At 49.0% G+C, this 25,800-nt stretch overlaps 1 pseudogene; it reads right to left on the bottom strand.

Moving 5' to 3' along the window:
• LOC125928642 (proliferating cell nuclear antigen-like) lies at window positions 1–25,800 on the bottom strand (annotated as a pseudogene).

Consider the following 25,800-nt stretch of genomic DNA (forward strand, 5'->3'; position numbering starts at 1 on the left):
TTACAGAAAACGATATCTACCCATGTACTCAGAGGTGCACACTATATGCTGGCATTCAGAAGGCGTTCTCAAAGAGCTTTGTTTTACTTTCTTGGATTTTAAGATGCCTAAGGCCCTCTTCATCCTCGATCTTGGGGGCCAGATAGCACTTCACACGGCCCACCCCAGCAATCTTACACTCTACCACGAGGGGTCCATCTGCCGGCACACGGAGTGCTACTGTAGGGGAGAGTGGGGTCGCTTTCATAAAGAGGTTCAGGGACCTCGGTGTTTTCAAAAGCTAGCTGAACTTGGTTCACTCAGCTCTACAGTAACAGCCTCCTCCTCTTTGTCAACGTTATTCCTTTTCGGCAACTTAATACTTCCGTTCCCAGGTTTCTGCACTTGGAGAAAATCTCGCTCTGTCTTTTGCACAAAAGGCTACACCAGGGTCCCCAGCGTGACTGAGATCTGGGCATGTAGGTGCGCATTCACCAGAAGGCATCTTCACTCCACAGCTATACCCTGCATCTGGATTTCCAAGTTCAACATCTCAGTCTGCTGACTTCATTTCATAGTCTGAAACCTTTCCCTGCTTTGGAGCTTCAAGCACCAGCATCGAGGTCCCTGCATCAGCTCCCACCCTTCGCATCACGACGTCGTCAGTGCCAGCCCAGTTTTGTATTTTGGACGTGCTGGGGAGGTTCACGGTCACGGCCAAGTTGTGGTCACAGCTGGACGTGTGGCAACCCCGGGAGCACAGGGGCGAGCTGCACCGGGGAGGCGTGGGAGGAGTCGACACTGGGCAGGTTCACACCCCCAGGCTGATGTCCCAGGGGGCCTTGATGGTGACGTCCTTCAGCGGCTCCAGCACCTTCTTCAGGGTGGAGCCCTGGACTGGGCATGCCTGGAACGCGATGGCAGAGTCAGACGGATGAGGCTCCAGGTGGAGGGAAGGAGGAAGGACTGGCCAGCCTAGGTGTCACAGGGTGACAGCAAGCAGGGAACGTGCTGGTGAGAGCCTGTGACCCAGGAAGATCACAACCTACTCAGGCAACTTACAAAACTTCTGGGCAGTAAGACTCACCAGTCTCATCTTAGAGATGGGAAAACAGAGTCAGAGAGGCCCCATCTTTGCCCCTGGTTCCTCACCTCACCCATGTGGAGAACAGGATTTGGACTCCAAGTGTACGTGACTCTACGGGCAGCACCTTCTCTACCTGGACACTATGGTGCCCCCTGGGGTTTTAGCTGCATACAAGGAAGAACTTTCTGGAAGTAAATTATGTTACTCTCAAAGAGCACTTGGATGAGCCACTGGCAAGAGGAAGATACGAATGGGAGGAAATTCTGAAGGTGGGGGCAGCAGAACCGAGGGCATCTGTGGTGCCCCCACGAGGGATGGCTCTCCTTTATTGTGACACAGCCGTGATGGCAGGGGGGAGGAGGGGTAAGAGGCAATCTGTCAACAGTGACGAAGGCATCCATGTGCACCTTTAACACTCAGGCTCAATGACGGACAAAGGGCACGAAGCCTGGCAGAATAGACGCTTCAGGGTCAGACCAGCCTAGGAGGGCGTCCCCAGCTGAGCCACCTGAGCCAGTCCCTGACCCCCTCTGTGCCTCACTTTCCCACGTCCTTGAAGCAAGTTACCGCCGGCCCCTCCCTCACAGGCTCACGTGCCACACAGCAGGGAGAATGCCCATTTGGGGCCTGGCACACAGTGAGGCCTCCCTACCCCTTCTCTTCATCAGAGCAAGAGGCTGACGTTTTCAAAAAGATGTGCTAAAAACCAGGGGGGAAGACAGAAAGGAAGCAGACAGAGAAAATACCCTTTGTTTTGCAAGGCTCTTTGGTTGCAAGGGGGAAAAAATCCACTCAAAGAGCTGGAGCAAAAGGAGAGGGGACAGAGCAAAAGGAGCAGCTGATTGAGGACAGAGCAATCCCTTTCAGGACAGGGCGCGGGTGGGGTCCCGCGGAGCCCGGTCAAGGAGCACACGGCAGACAGGGCAGACAGCCTCCGGGGCCAGGACTGCTCTCTGGGCGCCTGCCTCCTCTCGGCCCTCCCACATCTCGTTTCCCTGTCCCTTCCAGTGTCTGCTCCTCTCTCCTCCCTCTGCAAACTGGCCTTCTGGCTTCTCTGCAGAGAGAGACGGCCACCTCGGGGCTCTGAGGTTTGAAGTCCTTTCCCGAGCGCTCAGCAGCCTGCTGAGCACCTTTGAGGTCTCGTTTCCAAATTCTGATTGGCCCAGCTTACTGTCAGGCATGGATCCTGGGCCAATCGGATGGGAGGTGGCAGCGGTGGTGGGGTACAGACTGCAGCTGGGGCTTATGATCTCAAAGGAATGCAATTCCACACAGACAGTCCTACATCCCCACCAGAATGGCTTGAATTAATGTCCTGACAACACCGGTCGGTGGCAAGGCTGTGCAGCAACGGGAGCTCTGCCGCTCTGCTGGTGGGAGTGGCAAGGGATGCGTCCACCCTGGGAAACTGCTTGGCACGTCTTTCAAAGCCAAACGAAGGTACCCCTGCCCCTTGACCAAGCAATTCCCCGGCTGAGGAGACGTCCAAGGTGAATGATTGCTTACGACCACCTGAAGCAATATCTGAAATGTTCACAGCAACCCCAGACCGCAAACAACCCAAACATCCATCAACAGTAAAGTCAGATGAATAAATTGTGGCATGTTCGTCATATTGCGAAGCGCTGAGAGAAGAAACAACTACCACCACATGCAACGTAGACGGAACTCGCCGGGCACGACATTTAGCCAAAGAAGCCGTACCCAAGAGGGTATACACTGTACGATCCCATTTACCAAAAAGTGGATCAGTGGTGATCAAGACTATACTACGGGTTATCTTGGGGGAGTATCAGCTGGGAGAGGGCACGAGGGAGCCCCCTGGGACATTACAAATGCTCCATATCTTCTTTCTCGGTGGTGGTTATGGAAAGAAATCATCACGATGGGGGCGCCTGGGTGGCTCAGTTGGTTGAGCATCCGAGTTTGGCTCAGGTCATGATCTCGCAGTCTGTGAGTTCGAGCCCTGCATCGGGCTCGGTGCTGACAGCTTGGAGCCTGGAGCCTGCTTCCGATTCTGTGTCTGCCTCTCTCTCTCTGGCCCTCCCCCGCTCACACTCTGTCTCTTTCTCTCAAAAACAAATGTAAAAAAATAAAAGACTTCAAGACTGTAAAACATAAATAAATAAATAAATAAATAAACGTTAAAAAATTGACATTTAAAAAAAAAGAAAGAAATCATCAAGCTGAACACTTAAGATGTGTGCCCTTTACTATATGTAAGTCATTCCTCAGTTAAAAAAAAGAAAGGGGGCGCCTGGGTGGCTCAGTCGGTTAAGTGTCCGACTTTGGCTCAGGTCATGATCTTACCGCTTGTGAGTTCGAGCCCCACGTCGTCGGGCTCTGTGCTGACAGCTCAGAGCCTGGAGCCTGCTTCCGATTCTGTGTGTGTGTCTCTCTCTCTGCCCATCTCCTGCTCACACTCTCTCTCTCTCTCTCAAAAATAAATAAGCATTAAAAATTTTTTAAAGAGAGAGAGAGAAGAGCATATTATGGCCATAATATGTATAACATAGAATCAACTACATAACCAACCACACAGTCACCTTTGTCTGGAATAGATGGAGTAAACATACACGTGTATGTGTGTTTATTTTACATATGACATGTGTGTATATATATGTATATCTTATATATAGTATGTGCATTATATACGTACAATATATGCATTCGATTCATGCATATATTCATACATATAATGTATATATAAGAGAGAAGGGGGACAAATCTGAATTATATTTGGGGCTTGTATTCAGTCTAGGAAGGGCAGATCGGAGCAAGACCAGGCTGGAGGCGGGGAAGCCTGTGAAAAGGTCGATCTCTTTGCCCAAGCAGGAGATGGCCGTGGCTGGCCCCTGACACGGATGTGGGGAAACAGACTTGAGGGCAGCCGACAGGACATGATGGCGGGTGCAATAATGAGGAGGTGAGGGAAGGAGCTGTATCGGGGTGACCCTGGTATTTCTGGCTCGGGTAACTGGGTAGCCGGCAACGCGACCCCCAGATGAGGGAGGCCACAGGAGGGGCCGCCGTGGAGGAGGCAGGGAGGACGGCGGACTTGGTCTCAGGCAGGTGAGGTGTGAGCCACCAGGGGCCCACCAAATGGAGCTGTCAGAAACCATGCGACCCACTGCACCGGACGGGGTCCCCTGGAAACAGACTGGGAGACGGGGCTCGGTGAGGTGGATGGGGGTGCCCTGGGGAAGTGACGTGGGCGGCCCTGGCGGAGGGACAAGCTGGCCTGTAGTGTGGTTGCAAGGGAGGCGGCCACCTGTCCCGTGCTGAGCTCTGGAGCCAGGTGGCTCCTCGGTGTTGTCCCGAATTGAGACAAAGGGACCGGGTCTCTGCAGCCCCAGCTGGTCAATCACTGGCCGTGGCTGCTCTGGGAGGCGCATCTCCGTGGGTGAGGCCCAGGGCAGTGCCTCGTGAGCAGCTGTATGGCCCCAGCAGGGGAGGGCATCAGCCCGGATGAAGCCCCTGCCCCCCTCCCAGGGTGTGTCCTGCTCTGACTCCAAGGAAGCCTGCAGACCGACCGTGAGCATCAGACACCCCTGCTCTCGCTCCCTCACCTGCTTCCCACAGGCACCCACACTCTGGCAAGCCCCTCGCATCCCAGCTCTGCCCGCGGTGCCCACGGAGCGGCTCCTTCTATAGAAAGAGCGGGATTTTCCTCTGATGCAAACACTCAAAGCAATTAATGCCATTTGTCACCACCATTCTCATTCTGCGGCCAATCTCTGGAGCATCAGAGACCATCCCATCGCCACCAAGGCCACAAAATCACACTCAGGGGCTTTGTAGGGTCAGGGGCTGTCTCCCAAGGGCTGGACAAGTTCACTCCTGAGAGGGTCTCTCATCCCCGCGTGCCCCGGTCCAAGCCACCAGGATCTGTCACCTGACGCACTGCAGTAGCCCCTCCGGCTTCCATGCTCCCACCCAGCCCTGGCCCCTCTACAGTGTCCTCTCAGCACAGCAGCCAGACTGACACGTTAAACCCTGTCCATTACAGTCCCCTTCTTCTCAAACTCCCACTTCAGCTTCCACCTCTCTGATAAAAAGTCCATCCAACGGCCTTTCTGAGCTCCTTTCTACTCCCCTCCTGCTTGCCTGTTGCACCCTGGCACATTTGCCTCCCCAGGCACACTCCTGCCTCAGGGCCTTTGCACTTGCTGCTTCCCCATCCTGGAATACTTTTTACACCTTCAGGTCTCCACTCAAATATCACCTTTTCAAGGAGGCCCTCCCTGACTGCTTTATTTTATTTTATTTTATTTTATTTTATTTTATTTTATTTAGATTTCATTTTTAAGGAATCTCTACACCCAACATGGAGATGGAACTCACTACCCTGAGATCAAGAGTCACACGCTCCACCGACTGAGCCAGCCAGGCACCACAGCGAACGCTCTATTTTAAACTCCAGCCCCTCGCCACCTGTCCCGTCCCTTAGCCCTGATTCATTTTCCCCTCTTCAGGAACTGACCTCTGAATGTTTAACTTCCTCACTTGTTTTACCTGTCGTTGTCTTTCCTGCGAACTCGACAGGGGCAGAGATTTGGGGTTTGTGTCCAGGGACTAGAATGCCACCTCGTGCTTATTAGCGGCGGAGCTCCACGTCGATTACCTGATTTAAGATTAGCCCTGGTCTTAGCCTCAGCCTCAGGCTGCCACGATGAAATGCCATACACTGGGCGGCTTCAAAGCAGAAATGGGTTTCCTCACCAATCGGGAGGCTGGGAGTCTGAGATCTGACGGCCAGTGTGGGTGAGTTCTGGTGAGAGCCCTCTTCCCGGCCTACAGACGGCCACTTCCTTGCCGTGTGCCCACATGGCCTCTCCTCAGGGCACACTCACAGTGTTCTTCCTCTTCTTATAAGGCCCCCAGTCCTATCAGATTGAGACCCCACACTTATGACCTCATTTTACACCTTCCAGAAGCCCTATCTCCAAATACAGTCACACTGGGTTTGGGGCTTCAACAAACACATCTTAGGGGCGAGGGAGGGGGTGCAATTCAGACCACAGTAGCTCTAATTTCTATTCTCCTCATTTTACAGATGATAAGACTGAGGCTCCAAGAAGCCACATGCCCGAGCCAAGGGCACCCAGCTCAGAAGTGGCAGAGGAAGCGTCCAAACCAGCATCAGTGTCCCTCTGCCCTGCTGCCTGCCATTCCCTGTGCTGGGAATGCTCTCCCCATGGCCAGCTCCTTCTCCAGCTCCACGGTCACCTGCCCGATAGGGCCGTCCCTATACATGGCAGCCATCTCCTGCTTCTCAGTTACCGTCACGTTGCTCCCTTCATTTTCCTTCACGACCCATGGAACGTTCTGAGATTACCTCCCGCCTACCTGTCCAGGTGTGGGCGGAATGCTGGAGAGCCAGGCAGGCAAGGGAGTCAGTGGAGACAACCTCAGGCTCGTGACAACAATGACCTCTCACAGGACTCTCACAAGTGCAGAGAACATCAATTTGCCAAATGACCAATTTACCGGGCAACTAATTCACTGAATCTTTGTTTCTACTCTGTTTATGAGGTTTTCGCCACTCGTGGCCCAAAGCAGTTTGGGCAGCCTTTGGGGATTTTTCAAAGTCCTACTGTAGCTGCCCTGCCCCAGCCCCGTGTGCCTCTGCCCTCGAAACAGCTGAGGACGTGTTCCCGAGACCTCCTCTCATGGGGCTGCCGTGGCCACAGGCCTGGGGCAGGGCACTGGGAAGGACATGTGCTGGCCATCACTCAGACTGCGGACTCATCACGGACACGCTCCCCCAGCCAAAGTGCTTACTGCCCTTCCAGGCTGGGGGGTCTGCAGGCCGCAGGTACCAGAACCTGAACCTGAGCAAGGTAACTGAGGGATTCGCCTAACATAGAATATTTAGGGGCTCAAAACGAACTCAACAACCACAATAAACTCTTGAATGCAATACTGCCAAAAATCAAAAATCAAAAATACTAATGCAAAAATTCCACGAGGAACAGAATAAGCACCTTTTCAATAAAGATAGTGCTGTGGCAAGCCATGCTAGAGCATCGGACAAAAGGAAAAGTCAATGATACTGAGATCATCTTTATTGAAAATGTTTGAATTTTGTTCACCCTGGATATTTTTTTTTTTTGCAGTAACTTTGATTTTTTTTTTTAATTTTTTTTTTAACGTTTATTTATTTTTGAGACAGAGAGAGACAGAGCATGAATGGGGGAGGGGCAGAGAGAGAGGGAGACACAGAATCCGAAGCAGGCTCCAGGCTCTGAGCCATCAGCCCAGAGCCTGACACGGGGCTTGAACCCACAGACCGCGAGATTGTGACCTGAGCTGAAGTCGGACGCTTAACCGACTGAGCCACCCAGGCGCCCCTAACTTTGATTTTTAAAAATATGTTGAAATATCATCTGTCAACATACGCTGCCGGGAACAAGAGGTAGGTGTTCTTTTTCCCTGTTCTTCCTACTTGGCCTGAGAACCTGGCCATTATGTATAAAACAATCATGGAACTCTGAAAGGTGGAGAGAAGGAGGCAGCATGGCCAAGGACAGTGGGACCCAAGGCATGACCTGACAGTGAGTTAGTTCCCTGGGTTTTCTTTTTGCCTCATATACCCCATACTTGGGGCTGAAGAAGCCAACAATCCAGAAATATCATCAGTCACAGACAAAAAGCCCCAACAAAGCTGGTTCTTTCCAGCCAAAGGAAGTGAAAGGACAACCTAGCAAGGCAGAAAATGTGTAGCCAATAACTGCTCCAGGGCAGCCAAGCACCACAGAAAGGGCTAGGCCTACCCTGAGCCCCCCCCCCACCCCACGCATGCCAGCAAGGCTCAGTGGGGAGCCTGGACGGCCACACTCACCATGCTGGAACAAGACAAGACACCCAACCTCTCCCAGGGTCCGATAGGGAACTCTATCCCCACAGGGGATCAGTATCAACAGAGACCATGCAGAGAACCTGAACTTCAATCAGGCAGTAATGAAGCACCTCTCATTGCCTCCAAGGCAGAAATTTCACTCACTACTGTCCAATGATAATGATGACACTGTGCCCATGGCGTCAGGAAGGCCAAGTGGGGACCAAAAATAAGGCACTCCTACCTTTCCCATCCAGCCAGATATCCACGGGGGCCTAGTGAAGAGGAGGACTCCCAACCCTGCCCAGAAGTAGCAAGGAGCCTCCCTTCTGAGGGTCAACAGAGGTCAAATGGGCAACCTGGACTTCCAGCCCCCACTGGCAGTAATGAGGCTCGCACCCTCTCATCCCCTATCCCCTACTGGAGAAATGTCAGAGGAAGGCAGCTAAAACAGAAGGTTTACATAAGACTCACTCTCAGAAGATAATACAAAAATGTCCAAGTGTCAGTCAAAAATCACTTGCCAGGGCAGCTATCTGGTTCAGTCACTGGAGCATGCAACTCTTGATGTCAGGGTTGTGAGTTCAAGCCCCACATTGGGTGTAGAGCTTACTTAATAAAAAAAGAAAATAGCTTATCATACCAAGTGCAAGAAAGATCTCAACGTGAATGAAAAAAAAAAAAAAAAAAAAAAAAAGACAGTCAGGGGTACCTGGGAGGCTCAGTTGGTTAAATGTTGAATCTTGATTTTGGCTCAGGTCATGTTCGTGAGATTGAGCCCCACATCAGGCTCTGCACTGAGAGCACAGATCTGCTTGGGATTCTCTCTCTCTCTCTCTCTCTCTCTTTCTGTCCCTCACCTGCACTCTCTCTCTCTCAAAATAAATATATAAACATTTTATAAAAAGACAATCAATGGATACCAACATTGATATGACAGACATGTTATGATTATCTGGCAAAGATTTTGGAGCAGGAATCATCAAAATGCTTCCAAGTGGGGTGCCTGGCTGGCTCAGTCATTGGAGTGTGTGACTCTTGATCCCGGGGTTGTGAGTTCGAGCCTTGCATTGGGTGTAGAGATTACTAAAATAAAGTAAAATAAAATATTTTAAAAATAAATAAAATAGGGGTGTTTGGGTGGCTCAGTCGGTTAAGCGTCTGACTTCGGCTCAGGTCACGATCTCATGGTTCAGGAGTTCGAGCCCCACATCGGGCTCTGTGCTGACAGCTCGGAGCCTGGAGTCTGCTTCAGATTCTGTGACTTCCTCTCTTTCTCTCTCTCTCTCTGCCCCTCCCCTGCTCTCACTGTGTGTCTTACTCTCTCAAGAATAAACATTTTTTTTAATTTTTAATGAATAAATTAATTAATTACATTAAATTAAACGGAGCCTCAAGAACCTCTGGGACTGTAACAAAAGATCTAACACTGGATTCCCCAAAGAAAAGGAGAAAGAGGATGGCACTGAAAAGGACTTGGAGATATAAGTGCAGAAAACTTAGCAAATTTGCCAAAGGACATAAACCCACCGATGCAGAAAAGGTCAAAAACAGGATAAAACCAAAGAAATCCACATTTTGGGAAATCCACACCAAAATGTATCTTATTCAACTTCTGAAAACTAAACAAAAATTGGAAGTCCGTGAGAGAAACAATACTTTACCTATGGGGGAAAAAATTTGAAAGACCATGGATTTCCCATCAAGTCACAAAGGCTAGAAGAAAGTAGAACATTTTTCAAGTGCTGTTAAGAAAAGAATGGTCGACCCAAAATTCTATATTCAGCAAAAATATCCTTCAGGAATGAAGAAAAATTAGCACATTCTCAGATAAAGGAAAACTAAAAGAATTTGTCACCAGCAGGCCTCCTTTAAAAGAGCAACTAAAGGAGGTTCTCTAAACAGAAAGTATTAAAAGAGAAACCTTGAGACATCAAGGAAGAAGAAAGACCAACAAAGAGTAAATAAAAGAGATACAGGTAAATGCAGTATATTTTCATTTCCCCTTGAGTTTTCTAAATTATGTTTGATGGTTGATTCAAAAATTATAACACTATTTGATGTGTTTCTAAATGTACGTAGAAGAAATATTTAAAATTATATTGTAAAAGGGGTGGGTAAAAAGATGTAAAGAGAGGAAAGGCTTCTATACTTCACTTAAATTGATGAAATACTGACACGAGTAGACTAAGTATGTATATATAATATATATTCAGGAAAAACACTAAGAAAAAAGCATAGAACAATATATACTCAAAGACACTATCAATGAGTCAGAATGGAATTCTAAAAATTATTCAAGTAACCCACAGGAAGCCAAGAAAAAGAAAACAGAGAAATGAAAAACAGAACAAAAATAAAACAAACAAACAAAAAAAGCAAACTTAAGCCCTGACACAGCAGTAATTACATTAACTATAAGTAGTCTAAATATATCAATTAAAAGACAGAGATCGGCAGAGCAGCCTAACTTCATGCTCTTTACAAGAAACTCCCTGCAAATGTAACAACACATGTACATTAAAAGTATAAGGATGGAGAGATATGTATCCTGAAAACCTAACCAAAAAAGCAAGATATGTTAATTTCAGACAAAGGAGGCTCCAGAGCCAAAATAATTACCAGAGACGGAAAGGAACACCATCTAAAGATAAAAGAGTCCATCTGTCAAGAAGACAAAGCAATCTTACATGTGTATGCATCAAACAACAGAACTACAAAACACGTGCAGCAAAAACGGATAGAACCAAAGGGAGAAATAGACAAATATACAATCACAGTTGGAGACATCAATACCCCCTCTGGTTGCACTGATAAAGCAACTGGTCACAAAATCAGTAAAGATGTAGAAGTACTCAACAACACCAGCAACCAGCAGGATTTAGTTGACATTGATGGAACACACCACCCAGTATCAGCATAATACATATTATTTTCAAGGGCTCACAGAATATATACCCAGATAGATCAAATCCTAGCACAGAAAACAAACCTCAATAAATTTAAAAGAATTCAAATCACATAGACTGTGTTCTCTGACTGTAGTAGAATCAAACTAGAAATGAATAACAGAAAAAAAAAAAAACAGTAAAATCTCCAAACATTTGGAAACTAAAAACTACACTTTTTTAAAGTAGGATTCATGCCCATTGTAGAGCCCAACATGGGGCCCAAACTCATGGCCCCGAGATCACAACCCTAAGATCAAGACCTGAACTGAGATCAAGAGTTGGACACTTAACCAACTGAGCCACCCAGGCATCCCTGAACAATATACTTTATGAGTCAAAGGGGAAGTCTCAAAGGAAACTAAAAGTAAGTTGAAATGAATGAAAATGAAAATATAACAAAATTTGTGGACACATATAAGGAAATGTTGACAGAGAATTGATAGCTTACATAAGTACTTACATGAGAAAAGAATAAAACTCTCAAACAATAATCTAAGCTACCGTCTCAAGAACCTAGAAACAAAAACAAACCTACAAGAAAGCAGAAAAAAGATAAAAACAAAAATCAGCAAAACTAAAAATAGAAAAACAGCAGAGAAAATCAATGAAACACACATCTGGTTCTTTGAAAAAAGTCAATAAAATTGACAAATTTCTAGGAAGACTGACAAAAACAAAAAGAGAGAAGACGCAAATTGCCAATATCGGGAATGATGTAGAGATATTACTACAGACCCCGCAGGCACCTGAAGCACAAGAATAAAGGGGCACTTCAAACAACACACACCATCTACACACACAAATTTGATAACTTAAATGAAATGAATAGTTCTTGAAAAGCATCAACTACCACCACTCACCCAATATGAAACAAGTAATTTGGATAGCCCTATAACTATTAAGAAAAGCGAATTTGGAATTTAAAAACTCCCAAAAGAAGTCTCCAGGCCCAGATGGTTTCACTGGAGAATTCTAGCAAACATTTAAAGGAAAAATAACAACTCTAGCCAATCTCTTCCAGAAAATGGAAGAGGGTGGCACGCTTCCAGTTCATTTTATGAAGCCAGTATTTCAGGGACACCAGTACCAGATGAAGAGAGCACAACAAAAGGCAAACCACACATCAGTAGTGAAGATGTGACAGGAAAGGGAGATGAACGGATAAAGGGTATGCCAAGGGGCAAACTACCCCTGTGGGCACCGGGAGCTCAGTCCCACCGGGGTCCAGCTGAGAGCCAAACAGAACTGCTACTGCAGACAGAATTTGCCTACTGGAGGACGGGAGCCTGAGGAACTCCCATCTCCCACTGGCTGGAAGTAGCCCCCCAGGGGTGTTAGCTCCCCTGTACATCTGAGTAGTATGTGCACAGAGCCGAATGACCTCTGGAGGTTTGGATGACTTTTACAATGATGGAAATGTTCTGTATCTGTACAGTCCAATATGGTACCCATGGCCACATGTGGCTACTCAGCACTTGAAGAATGGCTGCTGTGACTGAGGAACCGAATTTTTACTTTATTTAATTTCAATGATCTTCAAATCGCATGGTCGGATGTGATCATGGCTGCCACATTGCACGGTGCATCTTTGGGGAGAGCAAAGCAGAGACCTCACAGTGCATTTACAAAACAGGGTGCTAGAAGGAGCCGAGAGCTGTCCACCGTAGCAGTGCTGAACGTACCTGCCAAAGAGGGGGAACAATCAACAGAACTTGGTGTCAGATTAGGTAGGGAGGGTGAGTGGTTTCAAGTAGGGTGTGCTAGAGAAGGCCATAGCTTCTACGGGTCATGTGTTCAGGGACTGATTTAACCAGTGCCACAGGGCACAATTTGGACCCTTATGTCTGCTGTCAGGAAGGGTCCAGAGGAGCACCAAACGGTCCCCTCACTGCTCCTCCAAGACTAAGCCTCCTTTGCAAATGGTAAAGCAGCCGATTCTGCAGGAGGCAGTTTAAGGTGAGAAATATTAGTGTGTTTGGGGTTTCTCGTGTATTTCATGGTGCTCTAAAAGGGAACATAATCACAGCAGCATTTCTGTCAGAAAAGCAAAACAAGGTCCCCACCTGAAGAAAGTGATTCCGGACTGAGCAGTACTCTCGCAGTGCCTACATGCTGACATATTATAATGTTTTCTTGATAGTTAGACATACTCTGTTGTTACTCGATCGGACTCCTCTGAAACGGCTGCCAATAGCCTAATTAAATAGTTAGCTAAATATATTACTGACACACTGCTGTGTATTTGGCCCTAATGAGGTTTATAGGAAATGCATTTGCCAGACCACAAGGGCTCCAAGGGTGGAAACTCTTGGTGGCTTGGTTCTCTGTGGCCACAGCCATTGGTCCCAGGCCAGCCATCCCTGAGGAAGAGCCTCTTGTAAACTAAGATGCCTGAGCTAGAGCAAAGAGTTAGAGGCCTGACTCAGTTTCCCCGAGGAGAATAATCAGTCTCGGGTCTGCAGCAGCTGCCACAACAAAATACCAGAAGCTGGGTGGCTTTAACACAGAAATCCATTTGGTAACAGTCCTGGGGGCTAGAAGCCCAACGTCAGTGTTTCGGAAATCATGGCCACTGGTGAGAGACGTCATCCTGGCTTGAAGGGAGTCAACCACCTTCTTGCTGCACCTTGCATACCTACCCAGGGCTAGTCTTGTACAGATGCAACCTTATAAACAGAGGTGAATAAAATCGTCTTTGCTCTTTTGCTTATTCCAGTTTAGTGGCATCTCTGAACCACCAAATGGAATAAGCAAAAGAACAAAAAAGATTTTGGTCACCTCTGTTTAGAAGGGTAGGTATGTGGTCAGACATCCCATGCTCATACCGCTAAAGTGTACTGAGCACCTACTATATCCCAGACACTGAGCTGTGTGCTGCAGGTCTTGTGGTGAACAAAAGGCGCCTCCTGCCTCAGAGTCTAGAATGTCCGAGAGGAAGTGCAGGACACCATGGGAACACATCAGAGCATCCCTAGTCATGACTTGGATTTAAGCTCAGCAACAGTAAATGATTATGAGTCATTTTTCCGGGTGAAGGAAGTACGGATGGCAGTGGAGGGGTGTTCCCAGCAGCAGTGGGGACAACATCTAGACAAAGACCTTGAGGTAAGAGGCCATGACACATCGGAAGAAGAGGAAGGTCAACATATCTGGAGCAAACTCCTTCATGCCCAGCCCACAGCAACACCAGGGCATCACAGACACCCACCCTCTTAGGTCAGATGCCAGGTAAGAGGCAGCACTTTGACCTGGCCACATCTTCAGTGGCACCCCACAACTCCAGGATGTATCCCCATGTTAGGAAGTTCCTCTAAAGGACAGTGAACAAAAACGGGCCTGGGAATCAGAAAGACCAGGATTTGTGTCCAGTTTCTGCCTCTTCTGGAAGCATTGACTCTGGGAAGGTTGCTCACCTCTCTGAGCTTCAGCCTCCCATTCCACAAACATTGGCTGGCTGCCTCCTGGCTGGCAGATGTCGCGCTGGGTGCCTGTGATATGGTGGTAAACACAACAGACACGGGCCACTTCCGGTCTGGCAGGGGAGACGCACAATCAACAAATAGGTAATGATCCCATGTGATCGGAACAGCGTTGGAAGCACACAGGGTGTCGGTATGGACGGAATGGGAGAGGGGATCCATTTACATAGGGAGTCAGGGAAGACTTCTTGGTGGAGGTGACATCTGAGCCGAGACCAGAATATGAATAATAGTGCCCAACCCCCAGGGGGGTTTGTGAGAACTACATGAAATAATGTCCATAAATAATGTCCATAAAGTGCACTGCCTAGTGCATAGGTAGAGCTCAAAATATGCCAGCTTTATCATCTGCCACTAAAATCTAAGCTCCTTTATAGTGAGGAACAAGTCTGTGTTTGCCAGGATTGCGCCTGGCACATGCAAAGAGTCGAATGAACTCACGAGTTTCATCTTTTAGGTTATTGCATCACCTCTCCTTCATTTTTGAAGGACAATTTGAGTATTCTACCTGCAGTCAACAATAATGCACTCATTACGAGGCTAGACCTCAGGTTAAGCGTTCTTATCACAATAAAATAAAATAAAAAGCATTTGCTGAGTTCATTTATAATAATAATTGTAATAAGAGTCGCGGTGAGAGTAACATTTGGTAGTAGTATTAGCCACAGGAGTAGTAATATTAGAAGAAGTAGTAATAGAAGAAAGAGTATTAGCAATTCATGCTATGGGCGACCCTCTCGGCGAGGGCACTATGTTGCGGTGGAAAGAATAAGATTTCAAGTCAGGCAGAGCCACACTTGAATCCTGGTCCAGCTACATGGCTGCTGTGAAGCAGCTGAATCTCCTTTCTCTAAGCCTCAGTTTTCTCATCTACATGTTCGGGATAACAGTGTGTGTGTCACAGGGCTGCTGTAGGGATAGGGGAGGTGTATGTATGGTGACTGGGACAGAGCGGGCCCACCATAGATGCTGGCTGTCGAGACGACAAGCATGCCGCCCAGGTAACCAAGCTCCGGGCATCTGACACTCAACCGGCTTTTTGGGGGACAGACCGGGAAGCAACATGGACGTGTGTGGGCGAGGGCTTGCGGCTTCCAAGGGCTTATGCTCCCCACGTAGCCATTGCTCATGTGGGCTGAGGTGCCTCAGTTCGCTCATCAGTCCCAGACCGCTGCGGTCTGGGAAGTAGAGATCCCTTGGAAAATTACTGCCCTGAACTAAAACTAGGTAAGAGTTCTCGGCTGAAATTCCAGCAGGCAGAGAAACGGTTTTGACATAACTGTCAAAAAATTCATATCTATCGATCAACAAGAAAAAGTAAAATAACCCAATCGCAAAATGGACAAAGTATAGAAAAGGCAAAGTACAGGAAGGCCGAGAGACTGACATATGAAAGAAAGCCCGGCAAAGTATCATGGGACTAGAATTCAGAACAATGAGCGGCACTCGGGTGGCTCAGTCGGTTAAGTGGCCACCTCTTGCTTTCAGCTCAGGTCATGACCTCACTGTTCTTGAGTTCGAGCCCTGCTGTCAGTGTAGAGCCTGCTTGGGCTTCTCTCTTTCCCCTCTGTCTGCCCCTCCCCCACTCAGTCTGTCTATCTCCTTCTCAAAATAACTAAACTTTAAAACTAAATTAAGGGGCGCCTGGGTGACTCAGTCAGTTGAGCGTCCGACTTCGGCTCAGGTCACGATCTCGCGGTCCGCAGATTCGAGCCCCGCGTCGGGCCCTGGGCTGATGGCTCGGAGCCTGGAGCCTGCTTCCGATTCTGTGTCTCCCTCTCTCTCTGCCCCTCCCCCGTTCATGCTGTGTCTCTCTCTGTCTCAAAAATAAATTTAAAAATGTTAAAAAATAAATAAATAAATAAAACTAAATTAAATAAATAAATAAATAAATAAAACAATGATAAACCCTCTATAAAATGGGCAAAAAAAAAAAAGTGCAGACTGAAGGCATCCAGCCTTGGTAACGGTGTGGAGAAATGGGTCTGTGCAAGTGGTGTTGCTGGAGAGGAAAGCTGGCAGGTTTAGGCAGGGCAATTCGACAGTGCCTACCGCGATTCAAAAAGGGTATGTTATTTTAGCCACTGCTAAGTGAGCGTCTTGGAGGGGCATAAGTGGGCGTGGTCACTGCAAGCATCATTTGTCATAGTGAAAATGTGGAAACAATATAAATGTCTCTAGACACAGAAATGACTAAATTAAAATAATACAACCATATTATGGAGTATTATGAGATAAATAAGAGGAATGAGCTAGATCTAGATGAATGACCATGGGCAGAAGAAGCCCAAGACACCTTCAGTGAAATAAGAGTGGCATAGGATAATAAGCACAGTATAATCCCATCTGTATTGGAATCGATGGAAGGAAACAACGTATAGTATTCCCATAGGAATGTGTGTGCGCGTCCGCACGTTAATACATAGGAAATGGTTGACAGAAGACACATTTAACTGATAAGAGTTGTTGCATCTGGAGAGAAAGGAGGACGGATGAAGGGGGATTTCGGGGGATTTCAAGTGGAACTTTAGTATTAGCTACACTGGAATTTTTTCAAGAATGTATCCATGTGCAAGGAGACATCCGCAGCCTACAAAACAAATTGACAAAGTATACCATTCGAATTGTATTGAGCACTCCCGTGAATTGGGAGGAAGAAGACAAAATTGAAAAAAAAAAAAAGCAGCAGAAGACGTGAACGGGACTTTTCCAGAAAAGGACATTCAAGCAACCAATAAACATATAAAAGATGCTCGATCTCGTTTATAATCATAAAATGCAACTTAAAGCCACAAGGAGATACCAATTCCCACCAGACACGGGCAAAAACTTCCAAGTAAAACATTAGCAAACGCCAGCAAGAATATGCAATACCAGGAATTCTCATGCACTGCTGGTGGGGCGAAAATTGGTCCAGCCACTTTTGAAACCAGGTTGGACTTCGCCCTCAAGTTTTAGGTAAGAAAATCCCGTGACCCAACAGCCTCACCCCCAGGCACATACCTAGGTAAACCTGTAAACAAGTCTGCCAGGGGACATAACTAAGAATGTTCATAATCCCCCCAAACTGAAACCAGTCCGTGTGTGCAGCACCGACAGAATGGGTAAATCATCTGTAGTCCATTCACACAGCAGTACGCCAGACGGCAGCAAGAATGAATACGACAGGGGCGCCTGGGTGGCTCAGTCGGTTAAGCGGCCGACTTCGTCGCGGGTCACGATCTCGCGGTCCGTGAGTTCGAGCCCCGCCTCGGGCTCTGGGCTGATGGCTCAGAGCCTGGAGCCTGCTTCCGATTCTGTGTCTCCCTCTCCCTCTCTCTCTGTCCCTCCCCCGTTCATGCTCTGTCTCTCTCTGTCTCAAAAATAAATAAACGTTAAAAAAAAATTAAAAAAAAAAAAAGAATGGATACAACAGTAGCACAAAATTCAGGATGGTGGGTAATTTTTGGAAAGGGGGAATTTTGTCATTGAGGAAGCGCATCTAGGAGGTTCCACTAGAAATGTTCTATTTCTCAACCTGGCTGTTTATTTCATTGTTATTTTTTAAACCCTGTGTGTGCACTTTACACACTAGTTTAAAAGGTTTTTTTTTAATAAAATTTTTGTAACATTTATTTATTAACGAGAGACAGAGAGACACAGAGCACGAGCAGAAGAGGGGGAGACACAGAATCGGAAGCAGGCTCTGGGCTCTGAGCTGTCAGCACAGAGCCCGACCTCGGGCTCGAACTCAAACCGCGAGATCATGACCCGAGCCGAAGTCGGATGCCCAACCGACTGAGTCCCTACACGTTAGTTGAATCTGCATAATTGCAAATAAGAAAAAGTTATGAAAGAGAGAAGGAGAAGAGAGTATCCTTGGTCCAGTTGTACCATGTGTTTCCCTCCACGCAGGAGAGGCCATGGGCTTTTCTGACTCACCTTCTGGATTCCCTCTAGAAAAGACCTCCAGGTTGTCTGAACACTCCAAGAGTCAGCACGGCAATGGCAGCAGGGACAGCACAGGACAATCTGCACTCTCAGGTCCTTTTCTCTGCTCGAACCTTGCTGTTGTGGGTCTAGAGGGAAGAAGGAAGCCCATTCTCTTCCCCAGTCGTAGCTCTAGAAAGGCCTACAGACACATCTGACCCAAACTCTTTGGGGTAGAGACCTGAGAGAGGACTTCACCACATCACCACAGCTGGTCAGTCTAGACCAATGGGTCTCAACCTTCCTGCCCGCCCCCATCACGACCCGCATGGCCAATGGCCTCCACATGAGTGCCTCGGACTCTAGGACACAAAGAGCCCATGATCAGAAGCACGGACATGACAGAGCCTGATTTATGGGCAGTCCCGCAGCAAAACTTACAAGTCAGGAGTGGGGCGAGAGCCCATGTCTGCTGGGACTCCAGCCTTATTCACGGAATCTGGCACAGCCCAACACACAGACGTGGAGCTCAGTTGCATTAACTATTTGTTGCATTAACTTTTATTGCATCTGATTTATTTCTTTTGTTTTAATTTTGTTATGTTTTATTTTATTTTTGAGACAGAGAGAGACAGAGCATGAGCAGGGGAGGGGCAGAGAGCAAAGGAGACACAGAATCGGAGGCAGGCTCCAGGCTCCGAGCTGTCAGCACAGAGCCTAAAGCGGCACTCGAACCCACAGACCACAAGATCGTGACCTGAGCCGAAGTCGGACGCTCAACCGACTGAGCCACCCAGGTGCCCCACATTTAAATTTTTTCTAAACAAAGCGGGTAAATTTATTGTGAAGTTTCAAAAACAGCACTGTAAAAATATTTATGTTTTTAAAAATTTTTTTGATGCTTTATTTATTTTTGAGAGAGACTGAGTGTGAGTGGGGGAGGAGCAGAGAGCGAAGGAGACACAGAATCGGAGGCAGGCTCCAGGCTCAGAGCTGTCAGCACAGAGCCTGACGCGGGGCTTGAACTCACGACCCGTGAGATCACCACCTGACCTGAAGCTGGACACTTAACCGGCTGAGCCACCCAGGTGCCCTGTGTCTGATTTATTTCAACTGACGTCTCTGAACCTTTGAACTGAAGGAAGAGAAAAGGAAATGTTTCAGCCCAGAGGCGGGCGTGGAAAGCTTTCCAGAGTTGCAAAAAGGGCTGAGGTCGTGTAGGAACGAGCCAAGTGCAGGAAGCTGCTCACCTTTACAAAGCCATCCCTCTGTGTCATTTCTACTCTGCCCTCTGCAGCAGCTGGGACCTCATCTGTCAGCCTCCTGGCTTCCTTGGAAGGGGACTCAGGTGTCCAAAATGGCCACTCCAACCCTGAATCTACTTGGCATCCAAGTTCAACTGCCAGCACCAACTGGGAGTTTCCCTGAGTCTGAGTTCACATTCCAGAGGAGAATCTGACTGGCCAAGCCCATACAAACCACACAGTGATAGGTGGTGGGCCAGCCTATACACTGGCAGTCCCCGGGTCACATGACCACGGTTGGTCCAATCGGCCATGGCAGGGAAGATAAGGGGTGGAGTCATCCACTGTAAGAGATGACGGCTGAAGGTGGCAAGGGCTGTGTGGAGCAAAGCCTTCTACAGAGAGGGAGTGGATGGCAGGTGACAGTTAATATCTCTAGTCCTGCGGTTCCTAAGGACTGAAATGTCCCTCAGGGAACCTGCCTCTGGAGTCTGAGCGAGAGAATCAGGGATGTGGTGGCTTCAAATACATATCTCCAGCCGGAAGCAGAACATGACAAGAACCGGGAGTGAACCCCTAGTGTCAGACAGCAGTGGGATCCTGGGTCAGCCACCTACTAGCTGTGTGACCTTGGGAAAGTTACTAAGCGTCTCTGAGCCTTCATTTCCTCAGCTGCGTAGTGTAATTAATAATAGAACCTACTTGGTAGGGTTGTGAGGGTTAAAGTTGATGGGGCCCGAAGTAAAGTGTTAGCACAGTTCCCAGAACAAAGGAAATGCTCAGTAATTGTCAGTGCGTTCTTTTGCACAGAGCACCTCATCAACAGACCCCTGGCCACATCACTTGAACACCTGGATGCAGGTGTGCCTGAAGTCATTTACCTTGAACTTTTGGGAGAAATAAACAAACTCCCTTTTGTTTGCCCAAGACCGTGCTAACTGGTTCTATGTCACCTGCAGCCAAAAAGTGTCCTGAAAAAAACACCATAAAGAAGTTCGCCTCCCTCACTGGCTTTCGGATCAGCTTCCGTGCAGGGAAAGGGAGCAGTGGACACACAGCCAGTTGGGGGGGGGGGGGACTGCACGTACCCCACGGTCGGCTTTGTCTGTGCTTCCGATCATAGGCTGGATATGTTCACAGCAAGACGCTCATGTGGATGCCATTGGCCGTGTGGGTCGGGCCAGGGGAGGCTGAGAGCCATTGGTCTACACTGAACAGCTGTGTGGATCTGGTGACGCTCTCTCTCAGTAATGAGATGACACATGGAGATCCATCAACCCTAACCTGCCTTTTTGCAGCCAGGCCACAGCCCAGCTCCTAAGGATGTGTCCAAAGTACTGGGGTCTCCTCACATCCCATACACACACGGACACACACTCTCTGAGATCCCTGGGCATTTCCGATAGTGCTTCTCAAGGGTCAGAGAGCGGACTTTCAGTTTGGCCATATGGACTCCCGCACACGAGGAGCATTTCATCCCTCCAACAGGCTCATTGCATTTTTCACTTAATTATCCATTCTTTTTCCAAATGCTCACCTCCTCTGAGCCAGGCTTTGTGCCTGGGGGCACAGAACGAATGGCCACCGTCCTGGATTTTGAGCGTTTGCAGCCCAGCAGTGCAATCAGCCATGGAACTAAGCGTATGATGTGGTAGGTGTCAGAGGAGAAGAACGGGAACAGTTCTGCATTTCCAGAACTCGCGGTCTCAAAAGTACAGCCTCACTCCTGGGCACGTGATAAAGGAGGTGGAGACTCTGAGAGACAGAGCATGGCCAGCGATGAGAGTGGTGACAGACAAGATCCTGGCAAGAAACAGGGATGTGGTCAATGTGAGAGTCAATAGGATTTTTCAGAAATAGTCTGTCTCTCGGCCTCCTGGTTATGTGGTAGGATTGCATGTCCTTTTACATTGGCTGTGGCCACAGGACTTGTATTAGCCATGACGTTCGAGCAGAGGTGGTAGATGTGGCTACTGAGTGGGCAATTTGGGATGCCACAGATGATGGATGCTCTGTCCACCAGGTCCCTGAGTGAAGAGGGGCTTGTGAGGGGCAGAAAGCATGAGAGAGAACGAAACCTTTATGATTATAGGCCACTGAGACTGGCATGTGGGGGGATGTTTGTTACCGCAGCATTACACAGGCTGCCCTGACTGATACAGTCAGAGAGGGGGACAATGGCAGGGACGACACTGAGCAGGGGTGAGAACAAAAAGCAGTTGGAATTCACAGAACACGCCCCTCTCCTTTTCAGCGCCCCAACCCCAGGTCCCCAGGTCTGGTCCCACAGAGTTGCTGTCTGAGCCACGGCCACAGTCCAGGCCCCTGACGCAAAGGAAGACCTACAGAGAAAGACAGCAGCTGTCTTCATCTTCATTCTGGCAATTTCACTTGATTTCCCTGCAAGGGGCCTGGGGAGCCCTCTCGCTTTCTCTTTATTACATTCTAAGGTTTCCTCATTCCCTCTGCGAAGTCTGCATTTGTCCCGAACTCTATCAGCCCCACTGAGCAGCCTAAACCAGAAGCTATTGGAAAGAGAATCTGCAGAGAAGAATGTCAAAGCCAGGTGCCTGGGGGCACAGGAGGGGCCCCCGAGAAGGGAGCCCCCCGGGGATGGTGCCAGCTTCTCCACACCAGCAGGCTGTGCAGGGGCCCCAGGCTTCCTGTGCAGGCAATTCCGCCTCCTGGGATCCACAGGGACTATATTTCCGCAAATATAAGATGCCATCGATTGAAGGGTGCATCTTTATGTACCGCTAAGAAAGAAAAAATGCTGCCAATTAAAGCCAGACGTGGTGCTTTATTATCACTTAGAATTTTTATTTTATACCAATTGAAAGGGCTCGTGTAGACTTATTTAGGCATAGATTTTTATCCTATATCACTATTGTGCACATAGAAAATGGAAAATACCAGCAAAATAAATTGGTCAAGTTATCCCCAAACATCTTCACATTCAGAGTTCAGCTCTTGTGAATCTCTTTTCAACTCAGACTCATTGATGTTTGTGTTTTTCACACAATATCATCTTCCGGGACATCAAGAGTGTAGGTGATGTGACATTTCTTGAAAGAGTGTGCCACCCTGTCCCAGAGATTTTATTTCAAGTAGACAGTCACTCTTCAAGTTTTGATGCTGGCACTTCTTTCTAAAGTCTTGCAAAAAGGCATCAGGCAACCTGTGTGACTGCCACCCGCCCAACAAGGACTGTGAGACGCTGTTGATTATGAGACGAAACCTGATTTCAGAAAGGTTAAAATGTGCACAGAGAGAGGGATTGTGTGTCATTGAATCAATGGAATCCGCACCCGCCCTTACTAATTCTGCTTCTAGAGTAACAGGTAAGAGTCTTCGGTCAGTAAGATGTGGGTTCAAATCCCAGCCACCCCCCCCCTTTCTAGCTTTGTGATGTATTAATCAAGCTTGGCTAGGATCTGCCACAGTTACAAACAACCCCCATGTCTCAGCTGTTTAACACCACAAAAGTTTGTTTAAGGCAAATCTACTCAAGGTCAAGGCAACAGGGTTGGGCAGCTGTCCCCCTCATGCTAACTGCTTAGAACTGTCCAGCCACCTCAACAAAGCCTCGTCCCTCACCACCTGGGTGGGTGGACAGGCAGAGAGAGACAGACTCTGTAATTGCAAGGGGTTGTCCCAGCTTCAGCCCGAAACAGGCACCCATCACTTCCACCCCACATTCCATTGGCCAGAACTAGCCCTACGGCACTAGTCCTACTAGTGCCCACCTGCAAGGAGCTGGGAAATGTACTTTTTTGTGTACCCAGGAAGGAGGAAAAAAAAGCAAAATATTTATGCCAATGGTAAAGTCGAGCACAGAGACGCTAGGCAATTTATGAAACCTCTCTGAGCCTTCGTTTCTTACCAAAAGGAGCGTTGCAAATGTGCCTGTTTTTTAAAGTTTATTTATTTATTTTGAAAGAGAGAGCACAAGGCTTGGAGGGGCAGAGGGAGAGGGAGGAAGAAAATCTTAAGCAGGCTCCATGCTTAGCATGGAGCCCAATGCAGGGCTCGAAGCGGGGCTTGATCGCATGACCCAGGGATCACAACCTGAGCCGAAATCAAGAGTCGGACACTTAACGGACTGAGCCACCCAGGCGCACTGAATGTGTCTCTTTCTTTGGCTGTTATGAAGGATGCCACATGGGACACGCTTTGCATCGTGCCTGGCACACAAAAGCGTTCAGTGAATGCTGGCTGTGGCCCCCTAAAGGCACAGAGAACACCCTTCCCACCTGGAAACAACCATTCTTGCCCCCACTTCACTCCCCGAGGTATCTCCTCTCTCAGATGAAAGAGTCCCAGAACCCCATCTCCTTCTCATGATTTTCAGACCCCTCTCCATTCAGGTCTTCCCCCGAGAAGAGACCTTCATAAGGACTCATCACCCCTCTGTGTCTCTGCTATCTGACCCAGGCACCTCCGAACACTTGCTGTGTGACTCTTGCCAAGTGCACAGCCCTCTCTGGGGCCTCAGCTGCCTCATCCACCTCACCCCTTCCCCTAGCCCACGGGTGCCAGGTACACAGGTTGGAGAGGGGGGCTGGGGGTGGGGGGCGCTGTGGTATGTTGCCAGAGCTCTTGTTTTCCAAGACAAGGTGAAAAAATCCCCATTTTTGTGTAAAATACACCAGCTTTGTAATGGTGACAACTGTTTCTCAGGAAGAAAATTAACTCTATGCACGCCAAACAAAACTTGGGGCGGGGTGGGGGGCGGGGCTTGCTTTGTTGAGCTTCCACGCTCTGTCTACAGGCTGGGTCTGTGAGAAGGCAGAGGTAGGACATTTTCCCCTTGAACAGACGTCCCTGGGCCCCAGCACTTTACTGTTTCCCCTCTCAGGAGAGGAGCTCTCGCACCCAGGAAGCAGTCTCTCCCACCCAGGAAGCAGTCTCTCCCAGAAGGGCCACTGGACAGCCGGACCGGCTGATCCTGGAGAAGTGGGGGTTGATCAAGCGGTAGGATCTGCTGGTAACTGTGTCAGCTGGTTTGATCACAACCAAGTCCTCATAGCGGACACATCAGTGACTAAACCCATGTCAGCGCCTAGGCTGGGCACACTCAGAAGAATCAAATCCAGGCCTTGCCCTGGGGAAGCTTCCACGCACAGGAGACGACAGACAAGAAAAACAGGCCACTGCAATAGCAGATCCGGGGGTGCAAGGAGGGGATGTGGCCTGCCTGGAGAGTGTGGCCAGGGAAGGCTGCCCCGGGAAGGGGCATCTGCCCAGGAGGTAGTGTTTTCTAGGCAGAGGGGACTGTGTGTGCAAAGGCCTACGGGCATGCATGTGCTTGGCTCCTTGAGGGGAGGGCAGTGCTGCAGACAGTCCCAGGAACCAGGGAGCAGGAGGAGGGGAGGCGGGTGAAGGCGGAGGGCCCTGAGGTCCCCACTCCCCCCACCTCATCCCCAGTTCCCCTGGCACAGAGCCTGGCACTGGTTGGCATCAGTCAAATAGTCTCCTCGGCAGGTCTCCACTCGGCTGCTCATTCTAATCACCTACAGAGTCTGCAGAAGCTACAGTGTCTGGGCTCCACCAGAATTCCTAGAGAAGCACCGGAATCGGCATTGTTTTCAAAAGCTCCCCTACGGGAGTCTAACAGGCGGCAGGAGTGGACAACAGAGCAGCATGCTGCTCCCGGCACTGGGCGCTCCCTAGGCGCCAGGCTCTGTGCAAGATTCTTCTGTGGGTGGTCACTACATCCTGGCAGCGGCCCGAGAGTGAGGCTGGCCCGGTGTCCTCAACTGCCCAGATGCCGGAGGGGGAGGCAGACGAGTTAACTTGCCCAGAGACTTATGGCTGGCAGTGGACTCTGAAGTTAGTCCCACTCCAGAATGCAGAAGCAAGGAGGAGAGGGAGGGAGGGAAGAATGTGGAGAGATGGATGGATGGGTGGATAGAAAGAAGGAAAAGGAACGGAGCGATGATGGATGGATGGATGGACCGAAAAAATGGATGGGTGGTGGGTGGGCGGGTAGAAGGAGGGAAGGAGGAAGGGAAGACGAGAATCAAGGCGGGAGGGAGGGGAGGAATAGTAGTGTGGGGAGCGGTTGAAGGGATGAAAAGAGAAAGCACGAATTAATGAATTACGGGAGAGATGAACGCGGACAAAAGGGCGGCGAGCCGCTGCCCTGGGCGAGCTCCGGTCCCAGGGGACCAGGCCGCGGGAGCCGAGGGTCGGGAGAGACGGGTCTCAGGCCGGCGCCCTCCGGCCCCTGCAGGCCAGAGCCGCGCCCGGGTCGCCGCGCCGCCGCCGGCTCGTGCCTCCCGCCACCTTGCCGGAACGTGCTCGGCAT

This window comes from Panthera uncia, chromosome E3, assembly GCF_023721935.1.
Source record: "Panthera uncia isolate 11264 chromosome E3, Puncia_PCG_1.0, whole genome shotgun sequence".
Taxonomy (NCBI): domain Eukaryota; kingdom Metazoa; phylum Chordata; class Mammalia; order Carnivora; family Felidae; genus Panthera; species Panthera uncia.